Source organism: Apodemus sylvaticus, chromosome 1 (assembly GCF_947179515.1).
Source record: "Apodemus sylvaticus chromosome 1, mApoSyl1.1, whole genome shotgun sequence".
NCBI lineage: Eukaryota > Metazoa > Chordata > Mammalia > Rodentia > Muridae > Apodemus > Apodemus sylvaticus.
In genome coordinates, this window is record NC_067472.1 from 161387106 (window position 1) to 161403652 (window position 16547).

The following is a 16547-nucleotide window of genomic DNA, read 5'->3' on the forward strand; positions in this document are numbered from 1 at the left end:
GGAAGAGTGCTTTTGGACCACACATTCTTACTGTGTCTTCCAGGAAGATGTCATTGTACCTGAGCACTTAATACTGAGTATTAAGTGTCTGATGTAATAATAACTCCGTGGATCAACATTAGTTCAGATAATAATAAAAATGGTATCTTCACTGTGAGTTTAATTTCTGTGTTGGAGCTGCATGGCATGTTTTAATACCATACAAAATGCCCCACTATGAAAACTGTTATTTTAAAAATCAATTGCAAAGCTCAGGTTCGATTATGAGATATTTTAGCAGAAAGGCGTGATGATATAAATGTGCTCCCATTACACTTGTCCCATATGAGTTTCCTAGAGGAGTGTTCATGAGTCTCTTTAACTGTGAAAGTAAATGGAAAACTTCCCAGTGGTGCTACTGCTTCCTAACTGTAGCATGTAATGCCAGGGTAAAAAGCTTGGGCATTATGTTGCAGATATATGGGAGATTGTTCTGAATTCTTTAAGTGGACCTTTGCCTCCATGTCCGTTGTGTTTATACTAATAGGAAGGACAGCTTGCATTTTCTGGGGGCTTCTTCCAGTCATGAATGATATAAAGCCCTCCCACAAAAAAATGATCAAAGTTCAGAGAATAAGTGACAGTTGAGTGCTTATCTCTGTGGACCAAGCTGGCCTCAAACTCAGAAATCTGCCTGCTTCTGGCTCTGCCTCTCAAGTGCCAGAATTAAAGACATGCACCACCACTGAGTGGCTTGAGTTTGCTATTTCTAAGTGAAATCTCACAACCCAGATTTGGCAGGGCCCATCACCATTGCTAATCTTTGTTTCCACTTGTACTCAAGAACATGATTGTCATGATAGGTAAGTAAGTGCTAATGAATTCAAACCTCCACCTATGAATGTCACGTCTTTCCAGGTTCTGATTGCCGTATTCTATATGATATTATCAGCAAAACAATTGACCCCTCTGTGTCTGTAAATGAATATTTGACATTGCTTGATCCATATGTACACAGAACTTTTATTAAAATCTCCATGAAGCAATTCATACATTCTCTAACCTATTCCAAGGAGACTGGCCTATGTTAAAGTGATGATGGTAAGTTTTAATTTGTTTTCCTTTATAATTTGTAACATTACTGATGTAGAGGCAGAAGGAGAGAACGAGTTTTCAATAGTTGTTTCCTGACATCCACATATGTGTGTGTATAAATTTGCACCCACACACAAATACACGTACTAATTATTATACATTCTAAAATCTACTAAGAGAAAAATAATAGCAAGAAAAATTGACTTTTAGCCAGTGATGTTTAGGCACAACTCTACATTTAAGAAATCTCCTTGTTTTGGTTCTCCAAATGCAGTATACAACAGGGGAGACTGTCCACAATCAGTCGTAAACCTCCACAAGATCTTTGACTCACAAAGCTCCAGAAAACTGGCAATGTTCACACAGTTGATACTACAAATCATAACTTTTCTTTCTTGATTATTTCTATAGTCAAGAAACCTATAAAGTGCAAGACAATTGTTGAAACTTCACATATATATCTTTCCTTTTATTAAATTAACTGCATATAATTCTTTGTTATATTATTTCATAAAATGACCTAAATGAACTGTGCTGTCTCATACTTGGAGTTTTACACACACACATGCACATGCACACACAGAGATAGCCATTTGGAAATGCCTCAGTGTAGTAGTGAAGAATGAAAAGCACCTTCCCACCCATCGTAAGACTCCCTATCAAAAAGCACTCCATCTCCTCTCTTTCCATCACCTCTGCACATACTACACATAACCCTCCTGAAACCCTGGGGCTGGGAGTTTGGCAGGTTGGGTAACACACTTGCTACCACCACTATTTTTACATCTTCTCCCTCTAAACTCCCTCCCCCAACACATCATTTTCTTGATAACCTGTGTGCACGTGATGATTGGACCATGGAAAGAGATTTCCTCCTCCTGCTCCCTGTATGGTATTAAGATACTCTTTAGTAGGAACTACGGATGCCTGAATTTGAACAGTATATATCTAGGTAATCTCTTATTTATAGGCTCTGCTTCTGACATTTTCATGGTTTGGAAAAATATTCGATCTTCAACTGTGTGTTTTCATGAGGCCAACATAGACTCAAGTATGTATCCTGTACTGACCTCCTGTTTCAGGCATTGGTTGGGATAGTCTTTCTACTATCTGTTCTACTTAAATATGTAAAAGGAATAGAAGCCCTATTGCCTCCTCAGAAATCACTGAGTTGATCATCCTACCAAAATGTGCCTGCAAGGATCATAGATATATTTCATATCCAGGCAATTTATGAAAATGGTGCAGACCAAAACAATCATAACTTTGTTAAACATACCTGTACTACTTAGGAATGAATGCTATTTTCTTCTGCCTAGTTATATCTCACAATATAGGGCTCCACAATGAGCTCTAAAGCATCTTCCTGTGACATTTTCATGCTCTGCTATTTGTTGAGTAGAGTCTTGTTCCTCACTGTCTGTGGAGCTTATGAGATGCATGGTGGATGCAATATAGTGGGTACTGGTCTAAGGGCTGGGTCTGAGGTGTTCTGATGCCTGAACTCTGCTCATTGGGGTAGGAATGGGACTATTGTGAGCACAGACTTACACCTACAGTCTACAGTTCAGAAGAAGGCATTCTGAGCACCTATTTTCTTCCTGCTTTATTCAGTGTACAATTTCTTATTGTCTTAACCTAGACACACTGCTTTCACCAGATCTCCTTGGTACTCTAAAGTTTTTTGATGTGGCAATATGTTGCCAATGTGGCAGTTAGTGTCACTGTGGGGAAGTGATCACTTGGAGATTTCTGTCAGGTAATCACTTGTTCCTTCCTCAACTGTGTTTATATCTATCATCTGTATTCATATTTTTTATAAATTTATTTTTCAAAATGTAATATATTCTTTTTCATTAATTACTTTATTTGTTTACATTTCAAATGTTATCACACTTCCTAGTTCTCCATGCAAGATCCTCCCTCCCCATTCCCCCCTTCTCCTCTAAGAAGGTGCTTACCCATCCATCCATCCACTCTCACCTCACCATTCTAACATCCCCCTTCTCTGGGTCATCAAGTCTCCAAAGGAGCAAACAAGGCAGTCCTCTGCTACATATGTAGCAGGGGCCACAAACCAGCCTATGTATGCTCTTTGGTTGGTAGCTTGGTCCCAGGGAGCTCTGGGGTAAGCCACTAGTTGATACTGTTGTTCTTCCTAAGGAGCTGTAATTCTCTCCAGATCCTTCCTTTAGTCCTTACCATAACTATTCCATAAGGGTCCCTACCCACAGTTCAGTAGTTGACTCTAAGTATCTACATCTGTTTGTTAGGTATTGGTAGAGCCTCTCAGAGAACAGCAATGCCAGGCTCCCATCTGTGAGTACCTCTTGGCATCAGCAATAGTGTTGGGGTTTGCTGTCTGCAGATGAAATGGATCCATGTGTGGGAAGTCTCTGGATTGCCTTTCCTATAAACTCTGCTCCATTTTGTTCCTGAATTTCCCTTAGACAGGGACAATTCTGGATCAAAAATGTTGGGATGCATAGGTACCCAGATCCCTCAACTAGGGGCCATTTTTATCTACTGGATGTAGTCTCTTCAGGTTGTACATCCCATTTGTTACATACTTTGATTAAAGTTGTTCCCATTGGGTCCTGGGAGCCTCTCACATCCCTGATGTTTGGGACTTTCTAGAGGATCCCTCTGTAAGACCCCTCAAAACCAAGGGTGTCCCAGCACCCCACGCCTCAGAAGGCAACACCCAAATCACTCACAAGAAATGGTCTCGATGCAATAGCATAAGGATTTCTTTATTCCAGAATTCTGGGTTCCACAGCTGTACACTGCGGAGAGGTAGATGACTGAGGACCATGAATTGCAACAGCTTTTATAAGTTTACGACAAAGCCCGTGAATCACAAACCAATCATTTCCTAGAATAGATAGCCCACGAATCACAAACCAATCATTTCTTAGCATGGAGATCCCATGAAATGTGAGCCAATCAATTTGTACCACTCCATAGTTTTTAGACAAATTAGTTTAAATTATCAGAGGCTGCGCTCAGTGGACCAATTAGTTTCCTATTTTCTTGAATGTCTATAGCTGCGTGAACTCCTGCATAGGGGTAATGGTGTAAGCAGTTTACAGGAGCAAGATGAGCTTAGTCCATTTCCAGTTACCTTATGGGACCAGGATCACCTATTCAAGGCCTTTCTGCTAGCTCTAAACTAAAGGTGAGCTCTGGAATGTGACCTTTTATGTAGTTTCTAACAAAGCGAGATAGCATTTTAAACTTCTGACTTCTTGTTAATTTCTATCCTTTCTATCCTTTCATTCCCCACTTCTTCTCTTGTTAATAGTTCTAATCTTAGAACTATAGAGCTAAAAATCTGACTCTATATATTCTGGATTGTCCTGCCCTAAATCTCTGATATTGTTGGCATAGCATAAGAATCTGCACAGCATTTATTCATTTCCTAATAAAAACTATTAACCAGTTAGTCACACAGGTTCTAATTGTAAGCAAAAGGAGTAAAATTACAAAGGGTCTCGTCAAAGCAGAAAGCAGGGTGGTCAAGAGTACAAGATAAGGGCCTTTACATCAAGTCTCCAGGTATTCTGTGCAGTGGCATCTAATGTAGACTGAACTTCCAACTTGGAAACGACATGAAAGTGTCTTTCTCCTGAGTAGGCCTTCCACGCTCACTGCCTCACCCACTCGAGGGTCTTGAGCCTAGATAAAAAAGGCTGGAAGAGCATAAAGGCTAGGAGAGCTATATAATCATTAGCACCAGTCTCTGTGGTCAATTTGGTGAGGGTTTCTTTCATCAGGGTTTCAGCAAAGGTTCCTGAAGCCTTCTTATACAGATCCAGTCATCTATCTGGAAGCAGTGAGGAATCTCTGCATGCCTGGCGCATTTAAGGCAAATCATATATAGTGGGACACCTCCTGGGAGGGCCCAGTGGACACCAAAGAAGTTGGGGTATCAAAAGGGAGTTCTAGGGGGATCAGGTTAAAATGGTAGGGGCTGTTCAGAACAAGGGGAGAGGCACCATCCAGCCTGAGCTAGTCTCCAAGGTCAATTTTGTTAAGGTCTCTCATAGGGTTTTGTTGATTCTCTCTACCTGCCTTGAGCCCTGGGGACAGTATGCCCAATAATGTTTCCAATTAGTCCCTAATATCTCTCTCAATTTCTGACTTACCTTAGAAACAAAAGCAGAACCATTGTCTGATCCAATTACCTTGGGCACTCTGAAACATGGGAAAATTTCTTCTAACCTTGGCAGCTGTTTCCTGCTTCAACCCATCTAGAGAAAAGTATCTATGAATGTTAGAAGATATTTTATAACCATATTCTCCTGCCTTAGATTTTATAAAATCTCTTAATATATTCTAGGCTGTTCTCTTCTAGGTCTTTTGACCTGTTTACTCTTTACTGTATAAGCATTTACTTGCTGGCATATCTTATACTGTTCTATTATCTCTCTAGTCTAAAACCTGAGTCATAAATATATATGTTTGGTCCCTTAACTGTCAGGATAAATTTTTTTTAATCCTCTAAATGAGTCCATCTTGGAATTTGGCCTAGTGAGTCTTTGGCTTACTTTCTGGGGAGTATAGTTCTCCCTTCTTGTGTGCACCCTCTCTTGGTAAGAGTTGGTAGGGTGGTTAGCAATCTAAGTTCTTTTTTAAGTGAGTCTGTTCCTTAATTTTGCCCCATTTCCCAATGGGTGTCTCTTACAGACCCATAATCAGTATAGGCTCCTGCTTATCCATTCCTGGAGCCACTTGCTCTGCCAGGTTATTGCCCATTGAGTCTTTTCCCTTTGGACATCCTGGGCAGTGAATACTCACAGTGCCTGGCTTTATTAGGACATCTAAGAGGTCCAAGATTTCCTGTTGGTTTCCTCTGATGTGAGCAGTCCTCTTGGCATATAGCCCTGTGGACATGGGCTGTGTCAAAGACACACCTGATATCCATGTGGCTGTTGATTTTCTTGCTGGTTCCAAGTTCCAAGGTCTTGCTGAGGGCAATAGCTCCACTTTCTGCATTGACATGCCAGGGGTTAAAGATTCTTCTACCCAGATGCCATTTGTACTGTTCACCATAGCAGCACCTGTTTCCATCATGGAGAAAACTGCTCTGGTCTGTAGCAACTTTCAGCAGGGGTCAGTCTCTTTTTTGGGGCCAGTTAGTTGCAGCCTGTTGGGCAGGAAGCATATCTGCCCCCTCCCCATTTTGGAGAGTATGTCTTACTCCAAGAGAGAGTAGGAACAGTCTGGGGTGACCCTAAATGAATGGGCTACCCATTCCATCCCTAAGTCTGCTGTTCTTTGGGTAGTCCATTTTGGTGCTAGGGGCTTCTTAGATCCAAGATCTTTTCTTGGAAATAGTGTCATTGGCTTGGAAGACTGAGAGTTGATCCCTGTGTCTACCAAGAACTGAGTGGGCTTCTCTTGCACTCCCACAGTTATCCTGGGTTGGGGGAGGTGGTCAGAAACCCCATCTCCCCTAGTCGCTGTCTGCACACAGGGCTAACACCTGGGTTTGCCATTTGGGGGCACTTTTCCCAAGACCTGGGAATTCCTATTTCTTCTTCTTTTTTTTTTTAATGCAAAATTCTACCAGAGTTTTTCTTTTTTTTTAAATTTATTCAATATATTTTTATTTACATTTCAAATGATTTCCCCTTTTCTGACCCCCACTCCCCGAAAGTCCCATAAGCCCCCTTCCTTTCCCCTGTTCTCCCACCCACCCCTTCCCATTTCTCTGCTCTGGTTTTGCCCTATACTGCTACACTGAGTCTTTCCAGAACAAGGAGCCACTCCTCTGTTCTTCTTGTACCTCATTTAATGTGTGGATTATATTTTGGGTATTCCAGTTTTCTAGGTTAATATCCACTTATTAGTGAGTGCATACCATGATTGATCTTTTGAGACTGGGTGCCCTCATTTAGTATGATGTTCCCCAGCTCCATTCATTTGCCTAAGAGTTTTATGAATTCATTGTTTCTAATGGCTGAATAGTACTCCATTGTGTATATATACCACATTTTTTGTATCCATTCTTCTGTTGAGGGATACCTGGGTTCTTTCCAGCTTCTGGCTATTATAAATAGAACTGCTATGAACATAGTGGAGCATATATCCTTATTACATGATGGGGAATCCTCTGGGTATATGCCCAGGAGTGGTATAGCAGGATCTTCCAGAAGAGAGGTGCCCAGTTTTCGGAGGAATGGCCAGACTGATTTCCAGAGTGGCTGTACCAATTTGCAACCCCACCAGCAGTGGAGGAGTGTTCCTCTTTCTCTACATCCTCACCAACATCTGCTGTCTCCTGAATTTTTAATCTTAGCCATTCTGACTGGAGTAAGGTGAAATCTCAGGGTTGTTTTGATTTGCATTTCCCTAATGACTAATGAAATTGAGCATTTTTCAAGATGCTTCTCTGCCATCCGAAGTTCTTCAGGTGAAAATTCTTTGTTTAACTCTGAACTCCATTTTTTAATATAGGTATTTGGTTTTCTGGTGTCTAACTTCTTGAGTTCTTTATATATATTGGATATGAGCCCTCTATCTGATGTAGGGTTGGTGAAGATCTTTTCCCAATTTGTTGGTTGGTGATTTGCCCTTTTGAAGGTGTCCTTTGCCTTACAGAAACTTTGTAACTTTATGAGGTCTTATTTGTCAATTCTTGATCGTAGAGCATAAACTGTTGTTGTTCTGTTCAGGAACTTTCCCCCTGTACCGATGTCCTCATGGGTCTTCCCCAGTTTCTTTTCTTTTAGCTTCAGAGTGTCTGGCTTTATGTGGAGGTCCTTGATCCATTTGGAGTTGAGCTTAGTACAAGGAGACAAGGATGAATCAATTCCCATTCTTCTGCATGCTGACCTGCAGTTGAACCAGCACCAATTATTGAAAAGGCTATCTTTTTTCCATTGGATGTTTTCCCTTGAGGATCAAGTGGCCATAGGTGTATGGGTTCATTTCTGGATCTTCCGTCCTGTTCCATTGATCTGCCTGTCTTTCACTGTACCAATACCATGCGGTTTTTAACACTATTGCTCTGTAGTATTGCTTGAGGTCAGGGTGGCTTTCTATTTTTAGCTGTATTTGGAACACTACCCCGGGGTTGATTCCAGATACATAGAATCAGATCCCCCACCATCGGCCTTTAGGCCATTCAGCGAATAATTTTCCCTGTGAAGTAAGTCAGATTACTATGGGATTGCAGGGTCCTGAATTGCAGGTAGCTTTAGAAGTGGGCACATATCTTCCTACCTGGGGGCACTGGGTTGGCCCCGAATGGTTTCTGGACAATCCCATGAGGAGGTGGGATGCCAATAAGCATTTCCTGAGGTCTCACAGTTCCGTCCTTTACAATAAAAGTGTTCTAGGCCTCCACATCGTCTAGCCTCTTGCCTGGACTGCCCATCCTGAGGACAGATGTAAAATTCGGTAAGCCTTAACTGACATCGAGACCAAGGTCTGGCGCAGCCTAGGGAGGCCGTCCTCTGGGAATGAGTAACCTCCGAGAGCACCGGCAGATCATCAGGTCTCACCTTAAGGATATCCCATGTTTCCAACTGGGCCATTAATAGGCAGAGATCTAAAGTAATATCAGGCCATCAGGTCCCCAGAGGGGTGACCTTAGAGGTGCTCCAGACAATGTCTTCGGTTTGGGACAGTACTTGCCATGTGAGAGTCATAGGTTGATGAGGGTTGTTATTCTTCATCAGAGGTGAGCAGGCGCAACTTAAGAGAATCATCAGTATGCTACAGCTTCCAGGTGCCATCTTGGGCTGCAGGTGGCGCAGACTTGACGTGGGAGGTGTGGATCCAGGCAGGAATGCTGTCAACCTTAACATCAATGGGGCTGGTCGGGAGCACCAGATAAGGTCCCTTTCATCTGGCTTCAAGGTTCCCAGCTAGGTGGCGACAGACCAGGACAAAGTCCCCCACTTGGAACTTGTGGGGCACTTCAGTGGTCCCTGGCTGTATGCTTCCTTGAGCTGCTCCCAGGTGTCTTTTCTGGCAAGTTCAAGGGCCTTTAAGCAGGCTAGAAGGGGTTGGGAAAAAGAAGCATCAGGATCAAGAACACCCCCTGCTTCAGCTAACGGGGGGGGGGTTCCCCAAAGAGTAGCTCGAATGGAGTGAGCTTAAACTTCTCAGGGGTGTTTCACACCAGAAACAAGGCAAAAGGCAGGAGGGTGGTCCAATCCTTCCCGCCAGTCTCTAAGGCTAATTTAGTCAAGGTCTCTTTTAAGGTTCTATTCATCCTCTCCTCCTGTCCTGAGCTCTGGGGTCTGTAGGCACAATGTAATTTCCAATTGATCCCCATCTGAGTGGCCAGTCCCTGACTTACCTGGGCAATGAAGGCAGGGCCATTGTCTGATCCAATTACCTTAGGAATGCCAAATCTTGGAAAGATTTCTTCTAGAATCTTTTTGGCCACAACATTGGCTGTCTCCTTTTTGGTTGGAAATGCTTCTACACAACCTGAAAAAGTGTCTATGAAAACTAGTAAATATTTATGACCATATTTTGCTGGTTTGACTTCAGGGTAGTCTACTTCCCGATAGGCTCCTGGCCTATCTCATCAGAGTTGCTTACCAGAAGTCCCCATGTGGTGCCCAGAATTAGTCAGGGCACAGGCTTTGCAATTCTGGACCACATCCTGTGCAATGTGAGATAGTCCCATCACATAGTAATCAGAGTGGCGAACAATGTCTTTAACTTTCTTAGTTCCCAGGTGGGTCAGCTGATGTAAATTACCATATTGTTGTCCCTCCTTTTGGGACAGGATGGATTTTCCTTCTTCTGTTTCTGCTACCCCATAGGGGGAATACCCCGTACAATCTTTAACTTTTCCATCAATTTGTGTCCTCTGGTGTGTATCTAAAGCTGGTGTCTCTGATGTCATAATAACCTATGGTCTCTTTATTTTTGGATGTGACTGGAAGAATCATAGCCCCTTGAGCTGCCTGTTTTGCTGCTGAATCTGCCATCTGGTTTCCATTGGCCACTGCATCATGCCCTTTTTTGGTGGCCAGGGCAATGTATGATGACCAATTTTTTTTTTTTTTTGGTAGATGTATGGCCTCCAGCAAGCTTAGAATTTCTTCTTTATTTTTAATGTCTTTTCCAGCAGATGTAAGTAGCCCCCTCTGCTTATAAATAGCCCCATGTACATGGGCGGTGGTGAAGGCGAACCTGCTGTCTGTGTAGATGTTGATCGATTTTCCCTCGGCCAGTTTCAAAGCCTGGATGAGTGCAATCAGTTCTGCTTTCTGAGCTGACATCCCCTCAGGCAAACTGCTGGCCTAGATGGTCTATCTTCCATCTACCACTGCTGCCCTGGCTCTCTGCTTACCTTCGACCACGAAGCTGCTGCCATCTGTGTACCAGCTAGGGCATCCTGGCCAGTGTTGGTCAGTGAGGTCCTACTTGGTCCCAGTCTCTTCTGCTAGGATGTCCACACACTGGTGTATGGGTGCAGATTCATCAGCTTCTGGCAGTAGGGTGGCAGGGTTCAGGATAGCCGGGGGTGCAAACAACACTTTCTCAGTCAGTAGGAGGCTCTGGTAGTGGGTCATGCAGGTTTTAGTCATCCAAAGATCTGGAGGTTGCCTAACGATGCTTTCTAGGGCATGGGGGGCTACTATGATTGTCTGCTGTCCCAAAGTCAATTTATCTGCATCTTTGAGGAGCAGTGCTACTGCAGCAATAGCTTTCAAGCAGGATGGCCACTCACTGGCCACTGGGTCTAACTTCTTTGATAGGTAGGCTACGGGCCATTTCCATGGCCCCAGGGTCTGAGTTAGGACTCCTCCAGCAACCCCTGCTCTCTCATCCACATAGAGAGTAAAAGGCTTAGTTAGATCCGGCAGAGCCAGAGCAGGGGCACTAAATAAAGACTTTCTGATCTCCTCAAATGCTTTTTGATGTTCTGGAGTCCAGGTAAAGGATCCTGTGTCCTTGGTAAGAGGATAAAGGGGGGCTGCCAGGGTAGCAAACCCTGGGATCCAGAGCCTACAATACCCAGCGGTCCCCAAGAATTCTCTCACCTGCTTTGGAGTGGTAGGAACAGGAATCTGTGTCACAGTCCTCTTTTGGGCTTTGGTCAGCCAACGTTTTCCTCCTTTTAGAGTATATCCCAGGTATGTGACCTCCGTCTAGCAGATCTGAGCCTTCTTGGCCGATGCCCGGTATCCCAACTCACCTAATTATGTTAACAGTTCTTCAGTCCCCCTTTTGCATTCCTGTTCTGGTATCTGCCACTAAAAGTAAATCATCAACGTACTGAAGAAGAGTGAGGTTCGGATGTTCTGACCTGAACGGGGCCAAATCTCGATGAAGGGCCTCATCGAAGAGGGTAGGCGAATTCTTAAATCCTTGTGGCAACCTGGTCCAGGTTAGTTGTCTAGCCTGTCCAGTATCTGGATCCCTCCATTGGAAGGCAAAGATCGCCTGACTGTTAGGATGCAACTTTAGGCTGAAGAAAGCATCCTTCAGGTCAAGAACACTGTAACATTGCCTGTCTGGGGGCAAGGAACTGAGCAAGTTATAAGGGTTGGGGACGGTAGGATGTATATCCTGCACCCTCCTATTAACTTCTCAGAGGTCTTGTACTGGCCTGTAGCCATTTGTTCCCGGTTTCTTGACTGGTAACAGTGGGGTGTTCCATAGGGACTGGCAGGGTCTCAGAATTTCTGATTGCAAAAGTCTCTGAATGTGGGGTCTGAAGCCTTCCTGAGCTTCTTTACTCATAGGACATTGGCATATCCCAATAGGGGTGGCATCAGTTTTTAGAGTAATAACAACGGGGGGCACCCTTTTGGCTTCTCCCAAGCCCCCAGTTTCTGCCCAGGCCTGGGGGAACTTATTCAGCCAATCGTCCCCTACAGAGATGGTCTTAGGGCCAAGATTCTAATACAGCCTATACTCTTTCTTTAATTGCAATGCCCAAACCATAGAAGTTGGGGTCTGCCAGTTCACAGTGGCTCCTTCAGATGTGAAGCTAATCTGGGCTTTCAATTCTTTACCCAGGAGTGGCACAGGGCATTCAGGAATGACGAGGAAAGAGTGAGTCACTTGTTCTTTCCATAGATTAACTAAACGGGTCGTGGTCCAAGAATAAGGTTTCTGTCTGGTGGCTCCTATTACTATTGTTTTCTTGTCTTTTAATTTACCTAGAGGTTCCTTTAAAACAGAAAATTCTGCTCTGGTATCCACAAGAAAGTCTACAGGGTACCCTCCACAGTTGGGGTTGCCCTAGGCTCAGGGAGGGGGTCCAAGCCCCGACTCCCCTAGTCTTCATTTTCTAGAGTAAGAACCTTGGGTGGTATGCCCTCCGTTTTCTTTTTGGGACAGTCTTGGGCCCAATGGCTCTTTTCTTTGCAATACGCACATTGATCTTTGGCCAACGGTTGTCACAAAGACCCTCCTGGGTTTGGGTTTGGTCTTCTAGGCCCTGAGTTTCCCAGGTACCCTGTCTGCCTTGGCCCCTGTCTTTCTCTATATCCTTCTCTTTCACCTACAACTGCAGCCAAAACCCTAGTTAGACTTTTCTCATGCCTTTTATCTCACCTAGTTTTGCTTTCTCCTCATTCCTTTTTTTCTCTTTCTCTCCTCTCTTCCTCTGTCTCCCTCTTGTGATAAACTTTCTCAGCCTCTTTCACCAAATCCTGTAAAGACAAAGCCTGTAGCCCTTCTAAGTGTGGCAGCCTACTCTGTATGTCTGAGGCGGACTGCCCAACAAATGCCATGGCAATTGGCACCTGGTGACCTCCGAAGTTGGGTCGAAGGGGGTGTAGTGCCTGTAACCTTCCATTAACCTCTCTAAAAATACTAATGGGGGTTCTTTATTCCACTGAAGAACCTCTCTTACCTTAGTCAAATTGGTGGGACACCTGCCTGCACTTTTGAGACCTGCCATTGTCAGCCACCCCCTACCTTCAGCCTTGTAATCCCAATTTGGTCAGTCCAGAGAAAAACCAGCATCTATCTCATTCTGGAGTTGGGTAGGTCGGACATTGTTGCCCGTGACGTTTTTCCAGGCCTTCAGCAGAATTCTCTCCTTCTCTCCGGTAGTGAAGAGGACCTGCAAAAGTTGCTGACAATGATCCCAGGTGGGTTGGTGAGAGAACATAAGGGACTCAATCAAACCAGTGAAGCTGTAGGGATTCTCTGAAAAAGGAGCATGATTATTTTTCCAATTGTAGAGGTAGGCTGAAGTGAAGGGCCAATATTGAAGGGGCTGTATTACATTAGGGTTAGCTGGAGGGGGGCTGTAAGCATGCAAAGGCAACACCGTTGTCGAATCAGGTTCCCCGGGACTTTGAGCTTGTTTGCTCTGTGTCCCAGCAGCCTGTCCTTCTGCTGCCCCACCAGTGGCACCCTGATCTGATCCTTGAGGTTCTTGGGGAGGTAAAGGATGAGGGTAGGGAGGAGGAGTTCCCGACCATTCGGGAGGCTCCTCAATTTCAGGATAGATCTTAGGAGCCAACAATAGATCTGTTGGCTTCTGCGATGGTTCCGGCTCCACCATCTTTGGTTTCATCTTCTGGTCCGCATTGCGGACTGCCAGGACTCGGGAGCCTCGTTTGTTTTTGCGGGTCCATGGTTTAAGCCAAGATGGAGGGTCCTGAGCTAAACCTTCCCAGACAAAAATATAAGGGACTTGATCAGGGTGCAACCCTGGACCCTTTTGAAAAACGATGTCTTTGATAGAAGAAATAACAGTCAAATCTAAAGTTGCCTCCGGCGGCCAATTGACATCGAAGGTGGGCCACTCAGAAGAGCAAAAAGTCTTCAAAGTACTTTCTTAACTTCAACAGACAGATTATGAGCCCTAGTCCTAATTTCAGTCCAGTGGTCTAGTGTCAAATTCAGTGGGGTCAAGACAGTTTGACCCATGGTCAGAGAGACATAGACAATAAAAACAACACTCAAGACAGACACAGATATTGACACCAAAAGACTTCTCCTGTGAGACTTCCAACACCAGAAAATGAATCAGATGGTTGGGGATTGACAAAGAATCTCTTCCCTAGGAGAGAATCAGAGTCTGACCCAACACACAGACGGGAATCCTCTGAGTGTCCTCGGAGTTCCCACAGATCCTCCCAGGACATCTCCCAGGGTAGCAGTCTGTTACCCTCTTGCCACGTCTGCAACCTTCTCAAAGAGAAGTCTTTGCTCAAGTAAGCACAGACGACTGCAAACAGAAAGCAACAGAATCAAAACATCAAAACAATCCGGCAAGACAAATAGACAGAATCTTACCTCCAACAGGTCTCTGGAAACTTGGGTGGTCGCAAATCCCGGATGAGCCCCCAAGATGAAAGATCCCTGATGAGGGGAGACCCTCACTCAAATCTCAGGATGAAACAACACCCAAGGAATTCACAGGAGACCATTCTTGATGCAAACGCACGAGGTTTATTCGGGAGAAACCAGTGCACTAGGGTTGTCTCGTAACTACACAGGGCTAGAGGAGATCGACCCCCCAGTAACTGGAGTCAGGGGTATTAATAGGGAAAAATCACAAGGCAGGGGGTAGAGGAAAAAGACAATAATTCACCAGGCAAGGGGAGGAGGACAAATTATGCATGGAATGGGGAAGTATAGAATGAGGAAGTCAGGCAATAGTTTATGCTTTAAGGAGGGTTAGAGATTATCTGGAACCAACATCCTTGGGGTTAAACATTGTAAAGATAGTCACAAGGCAAGTCATTCAGACATTCTTTTTGGTCAGCTAGTTCCTGAAACAGGGCATCTCAGGATCAGTTAAGCAAATGTCAGCTATTTCCGAGGTCAGGGTGTACTTGACCTCAGAGGCTTGTTTGTTAGGGGCCTAAAAACCTTTACATTTTTGAGTTGGGGTCTCTCAGTAGAAGGCTCAGATGAGGTAGGAAGGTACACTTGGAGATTAAGTAAGGACAACACTAGAGTTTGATGACTCTGACCCTGATATAAGGAGTTACAACAATCCCTGGAGTCACTTTCTTTTTATAAACTGCTGTAGAGCCTGAAAACTCAGAGGTTCTAGAGCTGTATGTGATACCCACTGTGTCCTGCAGCAGAGTAATTAGTGACCAGGAGTTTTGATAACATGAGTACATGTCTTCTCCTTGAATCAGTTTTATTGTTCACACTGCTTTCTACAACATCTCCAATGAACATGGGAAACCACCTGAGTCAATATTAACAACCTCGTGTGCATGAACTAAGATCATATCCCAAAAGAATTGGTATGTGTAACAGTAACTGAAGGATGAAGTCAGATCCAGAATCCAGATTACATCATCAATCATAGCCCATGGTCGAGTTTGTTAGGCACCATAATGGGACAAGCTAATATACTTGCAGGTGATCATCCTGAAATGGCCTGCTTCAGATTATTATATAATGTGCAACAAGTGAGCCCTCATTAAGCAAGGCTGTGAGGGACTCATTTTAGGAAATATTCCTGCTATCAATATGCTTTTCCCATTATTATTAAACATATATAATAATCAATAAGTAGTAGCACACCCATTTGGAGCGGACCTCTGCAGATCCACAAAAATGTACTGTCTTATACTGATGCTATGTAGACAAATAGACGACTTAAGTTTTAATGATGATGCTATAAGAATTCCTAAAATTATATCATTGATTATTAAGCTCTTTTATAGTGGGAATACTATTATGTGCTTTTCTGATAGCCAAAACTGCAATAAGAACCCTACCAGTCTCCCAAATTAATTGCTCTTAGATGGCAAACAGCCTTTCTCCTACTCAGAGCACATTCCAAGAGGTTGTAAAACAATTAAACAAAGGTCATAAAAGGGGAATTAATGACTTATTATAGGTGCTAGGACAGATGATAAAATATTGACTGGATTTATCTATATAAAAATTCACTTATAACTTAGTTATGATTTTTAAACCTTATGTGAACCTGTAGAGCAAAGACAGGTGATAGATGTTTAACTAGATAATTACTCCCAATGGATATGCATGTAAACATTCTCTATTGCAAACTTGTATTTCAATTTATGATCTTACTATTTGTGTGAACTTGTGATGAACTTTGTAACCTGTGATCATGTATTCTGAAAGATGTTTAAGGACTGAGAACAAAGAGAAGAGTCTGAACAGAGGAACTTAGGTGAGAGGAACAGAGGTGAGAAGAACTGAGCTGAGAGAGGAACTGAAGTGAGGAGATTTTAGTCAGAAGAGAACAAGATTAGAAGGAGAATGGAGAGCACAACAACTTAGAAACCATAGGTAATATAAAAAAAAACTAAGAGAGCAATGTGTAGAATGAAGAGTAAAAGACAAAAAAACAAGATGCTACAGAGAGCAGAAAGAACAGGCAGACTTCTTCTTCCTATGGGACAGAACAGGTCCGATGGTAAGAACAAGGCAGGCTTAGTCTTATTAAAAGGAACAAACATTTTTTCTTATAAACATGGATTTAATTTGTTTAGCATTAAAAAGTGTGGAAGGTTTTTCTTTCTCTATTCAATAAATAT

The 16547-nt window shown here is 43.5% G+C and overlaps 1 pseudogene; it reads right to left on the reverse strand.

Moving 5' to 3' along the window:
• Positions 1-8748: 8748 nt before the first annotated feature.
• LOC127689382 (uncharacterized) lies at positions 8749-13941 on the reverse strand (annotated as a pseudogene).
• Positions 13942-16547: the final 2606 nt, after the last annotated feature.